The following is an 11,433-nucleotide window of genomic DNA, read 5'->3' on the forward strand; positions in this document are numbered from 1 at the left end:
CGTTGCTATTTATTTCTGGGATTGATCTATGTCATTCGTTTTTCTAAGATTCATGCCTTCGGGTTATTTGTCTGTTTTGTTTCTGTGTATTTTCTACCGTGTTCTTTCTTCTTTCATCACATTTCCCGGGGTCTGTCAGGTGCCCATTAAAGAGACTCAGTTTGAACTGTCACGTGTGGTGCTAACAGTGGGAACTGTGACCCAGCCCACCGTTCTTTTGACACGGTTTCTGTGAATGCCGGCCCTGACTAACATGCAGCTTGTAGATAAACAGCATGTTTGTATGAGAATTCTAGGAACTGCCCTGGCGGGTGTGGCTCAGTGGTTAGAGGGTCAGCCTGCAGACCAAAGGGTCCCAGGTTCGATTCCGGTCAAGGGCACGTACCTCGGTTGCAGGCTCCTCCCCGGCCCAAGCCCTGCAGGAGTCAACCAATTGATGTGTTTCTCTCACATCATTGTTTCTCTCTATCTTTCCCTCTCTCTTCCACTCTCTCTAAACAATCAATAGGAAAAAAAAAATCCTTGGGTAAGGATGAACAAACAAACAAACAAACAAACAAACAACAGCATCCTAGGAACCACTTTCAGAAGCTATAGACTCCCAGGTCCGGAGAATTGCTGACCTTCAACCATGGAACCAGGATGACGAAGACCGGGATGACGCACCCCAGCCCACCCTGTGACTGGCTCTGGGGTCCTTATCGGGACGGGCGGGTCTGCGTGTAGAGAACTTTCCAACCCCTCCCCTGGCTGTCTGTTCTGCTTCTCCTCTCCCTCCTTCAGAAACCTCTGCCTGCACGGAGCTGAGATGTGGAGACGGACTTTGGGACAGGCGTCCCCCATCTCCTCAGGCGACCAGCACTTGAATAAACCCCTCTCCTTCGGCACCAGCACCTGTCTCAGGAGTCTGGTTTCTATGCCGGCAGGTTCCAGGGACAAAGCTGTGGAGCAGGTCACAGCTGGGAAGGACCAGCTGGCGTGGAGCCAGGCGAAGACCCCGGTGGTGAAGGCAGGCACGCCGCGCTCTCTGCCTCCTGCCTCTCTCCTCCGGGATCCCGGGTTTATCCGTGTTTCCAGTGCAGGTGGGAGTGGACTCGGGCCGGACATTTTATAGCCCCATCACCCAAGCCGGGGCGTGACCTTTCTCCAGCAGCCCTCAGGATGTCCCGGGAGGCCCAGCCGGCCCCGCCCGGGTCACCTGCTGGCCCAACACCCAGAATCAAATAGTAATTGGTATTTCCTCAAGAAGGAAATTCTTAGAACTCCCCACTGTAGCCCCGACCAGCATGGCTCAGTGGTTAGAGCATCGGCCCTCCAACTGAAGGGTCGTGGGTTCGATTCCAGTCAAGGGCATGTACCAGGGTTGTAGTTTTCCCACCTGGGTGGGGGTACGCATGGGAGCCAGCCAACTGATGTGGCTCTTTCACATCGATGTTTCCCTCTCTCTCTCTCTCTCACTGCCCCTCCCTCCCACTCTCTCTAAAATCAATGGGAAAAGTCTCCTCCAGTGAGGATGAACAAAAAATAAAATAAAAAATAAGAACTCCCCACTTTAGATCTGACCCAAAGCCTCCGGGAACCGGAAGCAGGTGCAGAGGGACCTGGGAGCCCCGGCAGAGCTTCCACCCTGAGCAGCAGGGGCTCCGAGGGGAACCGCCCCGCCCCCCTCCTCCCGGGAATGACCTTGGCCTCCTGCCCGAGCTGTGGGGCTGTGGGAGGGCCTGGGGCGCGACAGAACCCCCACATCTGCCGTTTACTCTCAGAAAGAGATTTCCGTCTCTGAGTCTACCCGTGGCCAGCAAACCGCGGCTCGCGAGCCACATGCGGCTCTTTGGCCCCTTGCGTGTGGCTCTTCCACAAAATACCACGGCCTGGGCGAGTCTATGTTGAAGAAGTGGCGTTAGAAGAAGTTTAAGTTTAAAAAATGTGGCTCTCCAAAGAAATTTCCATCGTTGTGCTGTTGGTATTGGGCTCTGTTGACGAATGAGTTTGCCGACCACTGGTCTAGACTCTCGACTGCTTGTGAATGGGCCTCGTTGCTCGTTTTATTCGACCAAATTGTCGAGCTTTCGGGCCGAGCTTCACTGCTGTTTTCACAGGAGTGGGAAGCCCGGAGCACAGCGTTCCTTACAGGGCGTCCTGACTGTCGCCGCCTGGGGTGCCAACCACCACGTCATGTATCCAGTTCCCTCGGCCCCGTTCTCCTTCCTGCGCTGCCCTCGCCCTGGGGGCGGCTCGGCAGGGAGAGCTGAGGCCTTTGGAGAAGTTTGCGCGGCCGGGCCCTCGGCCTCCCAGGGCAGGCTGGTCCACCTGATTTGCGCGCTGGGCTCCGGAGTCCGGAGTCCGGGGCGCTATTAACAGTTCACCCCTCGCCGGACCGGGCTGGGGGGAGGGCGCTCGGTTGACGCGTGAGAGCCCCCTGTTCGGGGCGCACGGCTCTCTGCTCCAACGGGATCCACAGGAATGACGTGTGAGGAGCCGGCCGCCTGCGTGCTGAGAGTGAGCGGGCGTGGGGGGGCGAGCGGGCGGCCGGCCCCTGCCCGGGACCTGTGGGGCGTGGGGGGCCGTGCTCACGCCCGCTGCCGGGAGCGGGCTGTGCGGGCGGCCGGCGGCCCCTGCAGGTCCCGGTCGTGTTTGGAGCAGGTGATTCCGCGGGGTCCTCGGCGCCCATCAGGTGCCGCCTGTTCCGCTGGCTCCTTGTCCAGGGAGCCTGTGGGAGGGCGGTGGTTCCCGGCGACCCGGCTCTGCGGGGGGGGGGGGTCACCAATGCGCAGTCAGGCCAGGGGCGGGGGAGCCACCCCCAGGAGGGGGCTCTGCCCTCACGCGGGACCCAGAGGAGTCTCCGTGGACGGTTCTGTTTGATCCTCACCTGAGGGTGTGTCTTCCATTGATTTTTAGAGAGTGGGAGGGAGGGAGGAGGGAGAGAGAGAGACACTGATTGGTTGCCTCCCGCACGTGCCCCGACCAAGGCTGGGGATCAAACCTGCAACCAAGGTATGTGCCCTTGACCGAACTCGAACCCACAACCTGCTGTCCTTGGGCCGATGCTCCAAGCACTGCGCACCGGCCAGGGCGGCAGTTCCTTCTTGAGTGGGGAGGGAAGTAGGAGGAGTAGACCCCCAAGTGAGGGGAAAGCCGCTGGAACCTTCTAGAGACGAAACGGGGAGAAAGTCTCCCCTCGGACCCGCAGCAGCGGAGCTGACGACACGCGGGTGAGTGCGCACAGCGGGGTGTCCGGCGCTCCCAGGCCGGAGTCCTTTCCAGTCCGTGGCACCCTGCACCCAGGAGGGTCGCCGTGGGGGGAGCTGGGGGGACCCGCAGGGGACGTGGACCTGAGAGCTCAGGACGCGACCACAGCCCCGTGGCTCGGCAGCGGCGGCCCCAGCGGGGGGAGCGGGGGCGCCAGGAGGAGCCAGGTGGTTTCGCTGAGGGCTCCGTGCTCCTGACCACGCGCCTGGGCAGGTGCGGAAGCGGCCAGCGTGGGGCACAGAGCCGTGGGGGCAGGGGGGGAGGGGATGGGGGGAGGGGGAAGGGGAGGGCCCGCCTCCCTGCGTCCTGTCCTCACCCCCCAGCGCCCTTGGCCGGGCTGCGGGGAGCAGAGAGCAGGTGGTGGGAAGGAAAGGAAGTTCCTCCAAACCAGACTCCCCGAGTTCAAGGCCGGCAGAGCGAGGCCGGCTCACGCCTCCCTCCGCCTCCGGTGTGGGGCGCTCGGGGAGGCAGCAGAGCTGTCCCTGTCCTCAGGGTCTGGAGGGCTGTGATGGGACAGTGTCCAGGCTTCTCCTGCGGGTCCCTCCTTCAGGAACGAGGCTTTGCTGGGGCAGGACCAGGAGCTCCGGCCAAGCACCCCCCCTACCGCCCCCCACCGCCCCCCAGGCCCCTCCGAGGCGCCCGCAGAGCCTGGAACAGCCTCCCACAGAGACTCGAGCAGGAGCCACTGGGGCCCCAGGGACCAGGGGCCGCGGGGCCCTCCGCTCCGCACAGTCCGGGCTCAGGAGCCACTTCCTAGTGAGGACCAGGGCCCAGCCGTCCGGGGGCGGGGGGGGGGGGGAGCCCCGTCTGCCTGGGGAAGGAGGGGAAGGCTCGCTCGGGGCAGACGTCCCTGGCCGGTGTCCGGTCAGCAGGGAGCTGAGGTGCGTGAGATGCGTGTGTGACACAAGCACACGACGAGCGCGCCCTCCCCTGCGTTCGGAAGTAGCGGTTTGGGGAAAGGGATGGCGGGGGCGGGGCAGGCTCAGGGTTCAGCTGGGGTTTCCGTGAAGCAGGGAATTGGATACCTTCCCAGCCTGAGAGCCACGTGTCTGTGAGCTGAGGGTTCGAGAACGCCGGCCACACACCGCTGCCGGCCACACGGGCACGGGCGGCCAGAGACGGCCCACCGGCAGGCCTGGCACCGCAGAGGACGCGGATGGTCAGCGGGAGGCCCTCCCACCGAGGCCGGGGAGGCCGGGGAGGAGGAGGCTGGTGGGCAGGGACGGGGTTTCTCACCGGCCTGGACGGGCCCAGGGCTCCGCTCACGGCCTTTCTGTGCCTCTGAGCCCGCTGCGCGGGGACCCGGGCCTGGAATGTGGCCTCCGCTCCGCATCCCGAAGCCCGCCCCCTTCAGGCCGACTGGTCTCAGTGACCGGCCGGAGCCCCCCATCCTCCCGTCCCTGGCGCTAGTGTAACTGGCTCTCCCGAGAGCACCGGCCGCGCAGACGGACGCGCCTCCCCGCGGAGCACCTGCTGCCGGAGACGGGACGGCCGCAGACTCGCTCTTCCCAGAACACCGGCCGAGCGCTCAGGGCCTCCGCCTTCGCCGGGGCGGCCAGTCAGGTTTCCCGGCGGCACAATGGCCAGCCGAGCTCCGGCCCATGTCCTCTCACTCAGAGGCCGTCGAACACAGGCGTCCTCAGACTACGGCCCGCGGGCCACATGCGGGTGTTTTCGCCGTTTTGTTTTTTTACTTCAAAATAAGATATGTGCCGTGTGCACAGGAATTTGTTCATAGTTTTTTTTAAACTATAGTCCGGCCCTCCCACGGTCTGAGGGACAGTGAACTGGCCCCCTGTTTAAAAAGTGTGAGGACCCCTGGGCTAACAGGAGCCGGGAACATGGGGTCTCGATTGGGGATTTGGCGACCTCCTCGATAGCGAGTGACGGAGGGCGCTCGGTGCCAGGCACGCTGCCGGGTTGAGTGGCGTGGCGTGTGCTCTTGGCGTCTGTGGCCGTCACACACGGAAGGTCTTTACTTCAATGGCCCCTCGGGCCCCGTTCCAACAGCCTCTAACCAGTGGGGTCTGAGAGAAGGGCCGCGCTTACTCAGTCCTCAGCTGAAGGCGGCCGTCTTTCCCTTGAGCTGGTCAGCACGTGAAGGGATGGGCGGATGCTCGGGAACAGCGCAGAGGCGGGAGGGCCCCCGCCCGGGCCCCCGCCCGGGCCCCCGCCCAGGCCCCCGCCCAGGCCGACCCGGCTCCTCGGCTCCTCGCCAAGACGGACGCACAAGGGCTCCTGCCCGCCCCCTCCCGCCCCAGGGGCCGCCCTCTCTCAGGCCCCAGCATCACACTGGCACGCAGTTCCTGCCCGGGCCCGTGTGGCTCAGAGGGTAGAGTGCTGGCCTCAGATGGAAGGGTCCCGGGTTCGATTCCAGTCAAGGGCACATGCCTTGGTTGCAGGTTCCCCGGCCCTGGCCCAGGCCCTGGTCGGGGCGTGTGTAGGCGGCAACCAATCAATGTGACACATGGATGTTTCTCTCTGATTCTTCCCCTCCCTTCCACTCTCTCTAAAAATCAATGGAAAAATACCCTCAGATGAGAATTAACCAAAAACTAAGAAAAGAAAATGCAATTCCCGAAGTTCACGGGAGAAAACAGAACTTGTAAGTTAGCGTGTAAGAAGCGTGCATCGGGGTTGCACGTGGTAGACGTTTCGGTCACCTGAGGGCCCACCCACGGCTGTGGAGTGAGAGACAGGGGTCTCTGGTGCCTTGGAACAGGCCGGGCTCAGCGTATGATCCGGCCTCACAGCCAGCCCCCGCCCCCCGCCTTTCGGGGTGACTCGCTCCCCTCTGACCTCCCTCTGCCTCCTCTCCCTCCCTCTCCTACGTCCTCCCCACCACGCCTTCTAGGAGGAGTGAGAAAGCAAGGGTGTGTGTGTTGGTTAAACAAAGGTTCTTCTCGCCTGAAAAAAGGGAAAATGACCAATTGTTAAGGTCCCTTTTCAGATCTTATTACACGAGAAAAGCCTCAACAGGGTAAGGATTAGGTGAAAAATGATGTATCCGACTTATGGAATATGAAGAATTTCTTAAGAGAATGAAGTTTGCTTGAGGTTGGAAAATCGCCTGACATTTTCAGTTTTAAGTGTTAGTAGATAGAATATTATAAACACGTGGGAAGGATCAAGGACAATTGTCCAACAGCCACGATCTCGTTTGGGAAAACCAGACAGTCGACTGCCTGTTCCTGCTCGGGGGAAGGCGTGATCCGGGCTTTCAGGTCATTCCCTGTGCTCTCTGGACAATCTTTTCTCTTTCTTTTAAATTGATTGTTTCAGAGGGAGGAAGGGAGAGCGGGAGAGAGAAACATCCATGTGAGAGCAAATATTGATCGCCTGTCTCCTGCACACCCCCCACTGGGTATCGAGCCCAACACCTGGCCATGTGTCCTGCCCTAAAATAAAATGGGCAACTTTTCTTATTTCTCTTTTTTTAAATGGATGGAACTGGAGAGCAAGTGAAATACGCCAGTCAGAGAAAGAGAAATACCACATGATCTCACTCATTTGTGGACTATAACGAACATTATAAACTGATGAACAAAAATAGACAGAGACACATCAAAAAGACTATCAAACTACAGCGGGAAGGCAGGGGAGGGTTGGTGGGTGAGGGGGCCTAAGAGATCAACCAAAGGACTTGTATGCATACATATAAGCATAACCAGTGGACGCAAGACAATGGGGGTGGGGGGTGAGGGCATGTGCTGGGGGGTAGGGGAGGCCGGGGGGAGGTCAACCGGGGGAAAAAGGAGACATATGTACTCCTATTTGTAATACTTTAAACAATAAAATTAAAAATAAAACATTTTTTATTGATTTCAGAGAGGAAGGGAGAGGGACGGAGAGACGGAAACATCAATGAAGCGAGAGAATCATGGATCAGCGCCTCCTGTGAGTGCCCCATGGGGGATCGAGCCCACAAGCCGGGCATGTGCCCTGACCGGGAATCTAACCATAACCTCCTGGTTCATAGGTCAACGCTCAACCAGCGGAGCCATTCCCGCCGGGCTAGAATAGTCTTGTTTTCCAACAGGTGTAAGTAGCATATTGTCTGATTTTTCTGTCTTTGCACTTCTACGTTCTTTGTGGCTTGCTCTGTCCCCTCGATGGGAAGTTCCTGGCATGGATCCGTGTTGGCGTGTCAGGCGGAGCCAGCCGCTCTTCCCGGCGGAGTGCCCGCCCTGCACATGTCACAGGTTCCAAACACTCCCCTGCCAGCGGGACTTCTGGTTTCCACAGTTTTGTTATCACAAACGGTGCTGCTCTTGGTTGCATGCTTGGATATTTTCATTTCTTGCCCGCTCGTGATACGGTAACACAGTGTTGAGTTGCATTTACCTAATTGCTGATGAGTCGAACATGTTTCGTGTGTTCGTAAGTCGTTCCCGTACCCTCTGGCAATGGCCTGTTCGATGCCCCTGTCAGTGTGCGACTGCTCCGTTATCGACTTTGAAATCTGACTCGTGGGGGTTCTTCACAGCATCGGAAAGTGAGTAATACGCGTTCTGTGTATTCTGGAAATGACTGTGACAGGTACTTGTGGAGGACTCTTCTTCCACTTGGGAGTTTGTCTTTTCACTCGTTTTTATAGACGTTTGCAATCTTTTCCTTTCTACAGTGTGTTTTTGTGTTAACATTTTCCCTACGGTGACATCACAAATGGATTTCGCTGTATTTTCTTCTTAAAAAGACTCCGTGCTTTATAATTTGGTTTCTAATGACTTGACTTAGGGGACTGGGCTGAGGAAGGGGCTAACCTGTATTATTTTCTTGTGTGCGTGACAAATGATTCTCCAAATGTGACACAGAAAAACCCTTCCTCTCCATCATGTGCAATCCTCTCTCCGGTGTTACGTCTTCACGCGCATCTGAGTCTGTTTCTGGGCTCAGTCCGTCCCGCGGGCCGATTTGTCTGTTTCCGCACCAACACCCAACCCGCTCAGCCGGCCAGTCGTTCACACGTCGCGTTAGCCGAGGAGGCTGCGGCCCCTCCGGGCAGGCTGCCTTCCGCTGCTCTGGGCGCCCGCTGCGGGACAGCTCTTCCACCGGAACGCTGGGATCAGCCGGTGAGTTCTTCAGAGGGAAGGCGGTCTGAGCGGATGGAACTGAGCTCCTCCATCTGGAAATCCAACCTCGTTAGCATATTGAGTTCTTCGATTCATGAACATGGTACACATCTCCACTGAAGACTGGGCGAGCGCGTGTGATTACTTTCCTTCTAGTGTGTGTGTGTGTGTGTGTGTGTGTGTGTGTGTGTGTGTGTGTGTTTGAGGCTCTTTCTCACTTTACAAGGTTAGAACGACCGTGTCTATTGTTGCAGCGATGGACTAACTCGGTAATTCGCTTTGTTAGGGTCTCTTTTGTTTGGTAGGAATGAAACTGTCTGTCTGTCTGTCTGTCTGTTTGTCTGTCTGGCTGGCTGGCTACTCTATCCTTTCCCCCAGTTCTGTTTCGGATCCTTCTGAAATCGCCCGTTGCGTGTCTATTGTAAAATGCTTGGTTTGTGTTTAAAATCCACCCTCAAACTCCAATCAATCTCAGCAAGAGAACTTAGCCTTTGGAAAGGCAGTTTAGGTAAGGAGATATTCTGATCATTTATATCACTCTGCCTTTCCTGTTTGTTCTTCTTTTTTCTCTTCTTTCTTGTTTTCCTGTCTCCTTTTGAGTCCGTGGTGTGCGTGTGTTCCTCACTAGCAGCGAGGACGTCACTCCTGTTCGCTTAGCGGTCGCCACGGAAGGGCTACCATGCGCGCTGCACACACCAGGGAGTGACTATTTTTTACCTCGACCCCGACGTGCTGGGCGGCCAGCAGCTCAGCGCCAGCTCCCTCCTCCCGGCTCACATCCTGTTGCAGCCGCAGCCCAACGGAGCTGTGGCCGCGGCCCCGGGTTCCACCTGGGCCCGCTGTTCCTGAAGCTGAAGTTCATTTCCAGCGTCAGCCTCAGCTCTGCCGGGTCCTCCATCGCCAGCTTCGGACGGAATGATCATCGGCCAAGGGAGGAGACGGCGTCGGGGTGGCCTTTGCCGGGATAGAGGGCCAGGAGTAGTCTCCTCGTACCCTCCCTGCCCACAGGTGCCAACGGCAGCCCACGCGGCCCTGGGGGCGCTCAGGGGCTGCGTCTGTCAGCCCTTCTCAGTGTGGGGGCTCCGTCGGCTGAGAATGTTCCAGTCCCTTGCAGAGCGGGAACTCGGAGCGGAGGCAGGAAGCGGCTGAGGTCACCCGGGAGTCAGTTGGTAGAACCAGAAATAGACTGCAGGCTTCAGGTCTCACTCTCCGCACAGACGGGCAGGGTGCTCTGCTCGGACGCCAGGCACAGCGGGGGGAGGGGGAGGCAGAGAGATGGAGAGAGAGGAAGAGGTGGAGAGAGAGGTGGGGAGAGAGAGAGAGGTGGAGAGAGAGAGAGAGGTGGAGAGAGAGAGAGAAAGGTGGAGAGAGAGAGATGGAGAGAGGAAGAGGTGGAGAGAGAGGTGAAGAGAGAGGTGGAGAGAGATGGAGAGAGATGGAGAGAGGAAGAGGTGGAGAGAGAGGTGGAGAGAGAGAGAGAGAGGTGGAGAGAGAGAGAGAAAGGTGGAGAGAGAGAGAGAAGGTGGAGAGAGAGAGAGATGGAGAGAGGAAGAGGTGAAGAGAGAGGTGGAGAGAGATGGAGAGAGAGGAAGAGGTGGAGAGAGAGGTGGAGAGAGAGAGAGAGGAGAGAGAGGTGGAGAGAGAGAGGGGGAGGGGAGGGGAGGGAGAGGGAGTTCACAAACACCACCTTGAGGTGGAAACAAGAGAGTTGTTTGCCTGAGGACAGCCCCCTCCCACCCAGCGCATCTGAAGGCGTCCGTCGAGGGCGGGGGTGGGACCGTTCCCACCAGAGGACCCCGCGGCTGGAGCCTCAGCCGGAGCCTCTGTGCTGAGTGGGAAACTGTGGGAGACGCCTTCCCGCACCAGCCGGGCGTCCGAGGACGGGCGTGGGGGCAGCGGGCGGTGTGGAGGGCCCTGGGAGCCACGGCAGAGGTGCGGTTGGCTCAGTGCCAGCTGACACTCCACGTGATTCTGTACTAGAGGCCTGGCGCGCCGTGTCCGTGCTCGGATAGGGGCCCGAGGCCTGGCCACGATCAGGGCCGATCGGAGCCTTCCGGCTGCCGGCTGGGACCTCCCTTCCTTCGTTCCGCGCCGCCCCCTAGTGGTCAGCACTCATCATAGCGAGCGAGCGAACTCCCGGTCTCCCGGTCGAACTCCCGAGGGGACACTTGGCGTGTTGGCCTTTTCTCTGTACAGAGTAGGGTCAGGTGTGCGGCAGAGCGGGCAGACGGCGTGTGCTTCACCAAGTGCCCCCATCGCCCGGTGCCGCCGGGCCCCGGGCACGTGCTGACATCACTGACCATGTTCCCGGGCTGTGCCCCGGACCAGCCTGCACGCCGCTGAGAGGGACGCTCCACGTGCCTCCCCCTCTCCGAGCAGGCCAGGGCCGAGCCGCAGGGAGCCGGCGGTGCTCCGCTCCGGGCCTTCACAGAGAGTCGGCGTGAGCTCTCCTCGGCTCCCCCACCCCCGTGTGGGAAGCCTCCCGCCAGGCGGGCCTCTCGCCGCCCGCACACGTGTCCCCAGGGGAGGCCCAGGCTCCACAGGTGGGCAGACGGTTGGAGAGACGCAGGCGCCAGCCCAGCGGTCCCTCCGACGGCCGCTCTTTCCCAGAAATAAGAGGCGGCAGAGGAAACGCACGTGGGATCTAAATCTGGTCAGATTTGCAGAACCTCGGGGTTTCGCCGGGTCAGGACCCGGTAAAAATAGTCTCTGGGTGATTCCGGGCCAGGAGAACAGACGGGAGCGGGCAGGCCAAGGCGCTGTGAGAGTTCACTTTCCCGGCTTCCTGTCTGGGTTCACTTCGGTCTCTGAATCACCCCTTTCCCCGGCGCCTCCGCGGCACTGGCCACAGCGCGCAGGGCCTGGCGAGGGGAGAGCGGGAGCAGCTTTCAAAGGTCCATTGGCAAAGGCTGCCCTGGAGGCGGGCCCCGGGTGACCTGGGAGACGGAGGCGGCCGGACCACTTCGCACGCAGGACCCCCTCGCCCCACGGTCCGGAGCGCGGCGCAGCCTCAGGGGGAGGCGGGGAGGAACGGAGGCCCTTAGTCTTCGGACGCTTCCAGCTCTCGCAGGCCAGCCCGGCGGCGTCCTCTGAAAGCCTTGGGATGAGCATT

The sequence above is a fragment of the Eptesicus fuscus genome, chromosome 14 (genome assembly GCF_027574615.1).
Source record: "Eptesicus fuscus isolate TK198812 chromosome 14, DD_ASM_mEF_20220401, whole genome shotgun sequence".
NCBI classification, from domain to species: domain Eukaryota; kingdom Metazoa; phylum Chordata; class Mammalia; order Chiroptera; family Vespertilionidae; genus Eptesicus; species Eptesicus fuscus.